Source organism: Pinus tabuliformis, chromosome 3_2 (genome assembly GCF_031772625.1).
Source record: "Pinus tabuliformis cultivar Carrire ecotype Pingquan chromosome 3_2, CPIR1, whole genome shotgun sequence".
Lineage (NCBI taxonomy): Eukaryota > Viridiplantae > Streptophyta > Pinopsida > Pinales > Pinaceae > Pinus > Pinus tabuliformis.
Window position 1 is genome coordinate 745,123,398 of NC_142302.1, and position 6,000 is coordinate 745,129,397.

The window sequence follows — 6,000 nt, forward strand, 5'->3', positions numbered from 1 at the left end:
AATTTATGTTTTATAATATTAAAGTTTATATTTCATTTTGAGTATTTGTGCATTATTTACTTGTATTTTTCATCATTCATGAAACATTTATAATAAAAAAAATTAGTGGAAAAGAAACTTTTTATTCATCAATAAGAATATATATATTTACTATTTTGACCACTTTTTTATGGTCTCATTAATTTTTTTATGCCTCTCATTTTCTAAACAATTAATGCTTTCATGTTTCTACCAATATTATCATAACATATCATGAGGGAGATAATAATTTTTCCCATCCTACTACAACAACAACATTCATGTTTCTATCAATATTATCATAACATATCATTATATCATGAGGGAGATAATAATGTTTCCCATCCTATGACAACAACAACAACAAAAAAACATTTTATGTTTCTACCAATATTATCATAACATATCATGAGGGAGATAATAATTTTTCTCATCCTATGACTACAACAACAAAAAACATATCATGTTTCTACCAATATTATCATAACATATCATGAGGGAGATAATAATTTTTCCCATCTTAAGAGTCACTACAAAAAAAAACATGTATACTTGTCTTTTACAAAAATAGTGGGAAAATGTTGCAACAAAGAAACAAAATATATGAGTCATTTTTTCATGTTAAGGAAATAAACAAAAGAAATTGTGAGGTAAATATTATGCATGAATGATCATCTAGTCATATTCCACGTCATTTGATAGATATGAGATGAGAAAGGTCCCAACCAGAGGTTCTAATGCATCTTTTGAGAGACCATCTATGATAGAGTTTAGTTCGCGCAAAATATGTGTAAATGAGACCCAATCAAAGGATTTTGCTTCTTTTGTGTGTTGGAGAATTGTTTGCAAGAAGATATTTCCAATTTGTATTTTGTTGTTGGCCGAATCTATGACTACCTTCGAGTCCCCCATAACCTACATTTTTTGACATTTTTTAAGGAGGAAATTAGCAAAAGAGTGTGCAACATGAGGAACTCTGAACGATTGTTTGTGCCTCACCTAGGTGCATATCTAGCATGTACATAATGTGATTGTGTGAGGAAGAGGATTGTGCCAACCCCACACCTGCTTGGGTGGCCTTGTGTTGCACCATCAAAAAAGCCCCATGGAGTGCCTGGAGTGAGGGGAGGCATTACACGGACACATATGTTTTGGGCCTTTTGCTCCACTTTGTGTTCAATACATTGTTTAATTACTAGGTCTGTCATAACCTCCACTAGAATGTACCGATCCGAGAATATGGCCAAATTCCAAGCCCACGAGATATAGTTTATTAGAATGCATGGGATGCCTTCAAAGGATGATGTATCCTTGTTCTCCAACCATGGTTTTGAGGAAGTCCACCACACATGTGGCTATCTAAGAGCCTTTTGTTCTAGTTCTTTCAATGTTCTATTAAAAACCTACATTGTGGATACATAAGAGATTAATACACATAGATGACAGTAGTTGGGTCCTACTCATCCCCCATTCATAAGGTTGTCCCAAGTTAACAATTTGTTTTTTATGGCCAGCTAGAGAGTAATTTTGCATTTTAAAGGTGCAAGGAGTTTCCATAGCTAGCTCCACAACCATTGTGTATCACCAATGAAAAGTGATTCAATGTGTGATTCATATCCCAATTTTGTAGTGAAGTTCCCATTCCTGGGATTTTTTTACCATACCAAGTCATCCTTGGTATACTCCCCGAGTTTCATGAAGTTTTGAACAAGGAAGTTTACATAGGAGTCCCAATGCTTAGTATCCTGACCCAAGAGACCTAAGTCGGAGGTTCATTTCTATCTCGCGCACCCCCATTCCTAAGGGTTTTGTGCTTTAACATCGAAGAGGACATAACATCATTTTCTATTAAGGCACTCAATAAGGTTGTTTGGTAGTTGGAAAGAATCTTCAAAACCCACCCAAGGGTCTAGACCCAATTTTACACTCAAATAATTTCCAATGTGCCATATGAACCAATTTCCAATAAGTGGGAAGGTTAGAACAAAAGCATTCCAAACATCTGAGCCTTTTGATGATTTCCTTGGTTGGAAGATCTAGTCCACAAATGAAAAGAGTGGGAGGTTTCACCCCTTAATGAGGTGTTCTACACCAATTGCCAAAGATTGTGAGTTTTCGATGCTTTGTTGAAAAGAAATGTATTTTTGAAAACCCACCCTCCTAGTTTTTGGATGTGCTAATTTGACCTATTTTACCAAGGGGATGCCTCCTCATTTGCTTCCATAACAGAGAAAAATGAATTTTTTTTTGTTTTTTTTTATAATTCCCTTGGGGACATATGTGATGGAGCACTAATATACTAGAATGATTTCAAGGACAACCTTGATCAAGATGACTCTTCACCCTCTAGAGAGGAATTTATTGACCCAACAAGAGATCTTGGTTTAATATTTTTGAAATAGCCAAAGATAATAATAAAAAATTGTAACCTATGGGTTTTAGGTGGAAACACAAATATTTAAAACCTTTTTTTATAGATAAGAGGGGGAAGGGAAAGGATTGACACATTGTGGCAAGGTCAGTGTCACAAAGGAGGTGGGGAATGAGGCAATATATCTGGTTATCAAGCAACATGCTAGTTGCAAAGTTGAAGAGGGAGAGAATGGAATTTAGATTAGAGATTCCCTCTTGTGATCCATCCAAGAATATTAGAATGTCATCAACGAAGAGGAAGAGGGAGATACATAGGTTTTGGGCCACTTCTACGACTCTAAAAGTGTTCCCAGAGATTGACTCATGTAGAAGCTTGCTCAAGAATTTAGTGATCAAAAGGAAGAGAAGGGGCAAGGGGGACAATCTCGGTGAAGTCCTTGGTAGATATTGAAGAAGGGAGATATGAATCCATTTATGAGGATAAGTAGGGATGCATATTGTAAGCATCCCTTAATCCAATTGTTTGACTTTAGTCCCATGCCTATATTTATGAGAACTATCCTCAAGAAGGTCTAGCTGACTCTTTTGAAGGCCTTTGAGAGGTCAATTTTGAGGGTAAGGGTGTTGAGCTTGTTTGATTTGATGGAGTGCAAGGCTTCTTACGTGACAGAGATTGCATCATGGATTTGTCAATCATTTAGGAAGCCAAATTGTTCCTCTAAGATATGTCATTGAATATTGGCTTTATGTGGCATGTTATAACCTTTGAGACTATCTTATAGATAACATTGTAATAGGAGATAGGTTTTAAGTCTTCAAAAGAGGCCCCATCATGTTTCTTTGGAATGAGGGTGAGAAAGCTTGAATTTAGGGCTCCCAACACTTTCCCCAAGTGTTGGAATTCCTATACAACTTTTAGGATAACACTCTTGATGAAATCATAGAAGTGCATATAAAATTAAACAAGAAATCCATGAGGGCCTAGGGCTCTTCCCATGTTATATGGAGAAGATGGCTTATATGATTTCATTTTCTATGACATCTTCCTCTAGAGCTTGGTTCATATCCTCACCAATTGTAGATTCTATTTTTTATTCCACCCCAAGTATTTCCTAGATAGGGCACCCCTCTAGTTCTTTATATATATTTGAAAGTGTCTGACTCCTTCTTGACCTTTGTTAATGAAGGTGTGGGCCAAAGTGCCATATTCATTTTGAATTTCCCAAATGGATTTTTTTCTTCTAGATATGATGTAAATTTTTGAAGGAACTTAGTCTTTTTGTCCCCTTCTTTTATCCAAATGGCCTTATTTTTAAATCTCCATTCTATTTATTCTTTTTTGAGCGGTTTCCCTCTCTCAAATTCCAAATATCTAAGGGAGGCAAGGCTCTATTGAGTGAAAAATCCATCGGGATCATTGTAAAGAGAGCATATGTCTATTTCAATTACCTTTACATGAGCTTTCTATTTCTCCTTGTAGTTCGTAGACCAAATTTTGGTGGCTTTTTTCGGTGTAGCGATATTCCTCGTGAAGTGTACCATATAGGAATCAAGATGAGGGAGGTGTAGACAAATCTAGGAATATTGCATAACTACTTTAAGCCTTCCTAAGAGAAATAGAAGTGATTGAAACAGAGAGGGAGGGGAGGTTTTTCTAGATCAAAAAATAAATAGAGGAGGACATGGAGATTTTTAGAAAGTTTGTCTATAAGGATATAGGACTAGGAGATGATTTGAGAGTTGAGAATGTCTTGGGAAACTAAAAAATGGTCAAGTTTTTTAGAAATTGCATTGTCTGAGGTGCGAAAGTTCTACCAAGTGGGGGTGATATTGATAGGATTTATATCAATGAGATGTATACAGTTGAAAAGAAAGGAGAAATAATCACAGAGGGGGTCAATTCTAGGGGAGGCTCCCTACACCTCCCTAAGGGAGAGAGTAAGATTGAGGTTCTCTTCAGTGATGGTGTAGGGCTCTTAGAAAGCACCAAAACAAGAAAATTTGTCCTAAAAGGAGGTTTTGTCTATATTTGGACCATATATGCTTAGTGTTTTCAAATTGGTCTCGAGTTCCTTACATTCCAAGCAAACATATATAGTATATTTTTAAAAAGAGGAGTCTAGGGCTATGAAATTTGGACTCCATCTTGTCAGTAGTTTGTCGTAGAGGCCTATAGTGTCAATGGTTGAGAAGGACCAATGTTTTAAAAAAGGTTGGATGGATCGATGAGATCTAGTCCCAATGAACATAGTTTCTTGTAAGAGGATGATGTCGGGGTTGTGGGACTGAATGAGACTTTTGAGTGTGGTTATTTTATGGACTCCCCATAGCTCTCTAATGTTATAGGATAAAATAATCATGGAGGGGAGGATTTTAGGAGTAAATTTTCTCCAAGGGCCATATTAATCATGGATTGTTTTCCTTTGCTTATGTCCAAAACTACTTTCTATTAGGCTTTATGTAATTTTGACTTTTACCCAACATGACTAGTGAAGATGGGATTGAGGGAAACACTGCCCTAAGAGGATTAGCATCATGGGAGAAAGTACAGGAGCATAGGTCATAAGGGGGTCTATGAGAGGTAGAGGAAGAGGAGTATTTCAAGGAAGTTGGCATGGTTGGGGCCACTTTTGGGGGGGTTTGGTGGGGAACGAAGGTTAGAGGGTTTGGGAGAGGGGGAGAGGGAGGGGGAGAGGAGGAAAGAAATGTGGAGGAAAGGACCAAAGACACTATGGTGCTAGGGATAAAAAATCTAAAAGGAGGGAAAGGTTGGACCCCACACGCCCGATGGGGTGATGAGGTGGGCCTGCCTTGCATCAAATTATATATAAGCTGTGGAATTAATGTGTACATTGAATGATGCACACTATACACACACACACACACACACACACACACACACATATAGATATAGATACACACACACACATTAGGTTTTGTGTGTATTACATATGAAGGTTAGTGATGAGTGGCGTTATGGCTATTCCATCGGGGTTCAGACCCCTAACCCCTGATAAGGCGATGTGGTGGGTTTTTCCTGACTCATACCTTCAATCGCATATTCTAATATTACTTCATTATAGCTCTCCATTGAGGGTGTGTGTTGTAAACATTGGTGAAGTGCACATATTGCATTATATATAGCATTGGGTGCATTATTAAGGCTCCTCTATGGTACCTTATTAAACTTTAGGTGCATCATGAATTGATGTACAAATATTTTAAGGTTTCAAAATATGAGAGAATGATGCACATTATATATGTATGGGTGAACCATCCATGGTACATTTTATATGTACACCAATGCATGACTTCACTAAGAACACCTATACACTTTTCATACTATGGTGACCACAACGCAAATGGGACAAACAACTCTATCGGCCACTTCAACGAACCTTCATTCCAAACATCCACAAGATTATATGTAAACAACTTTTTCCTTGTGAGGATTTTACATAGGAGAATAGGTTGGACAAGTGAGGTGAATGGGAAGAGGTATGGGTTATATAATAGGATGGAAATTTTGTTGTGAAAGAATAAAATTATTAATGTTAAGCAACGCGTAAGTTTATTAAAATGAGATTAAAATTTTTAATAATGAGTATT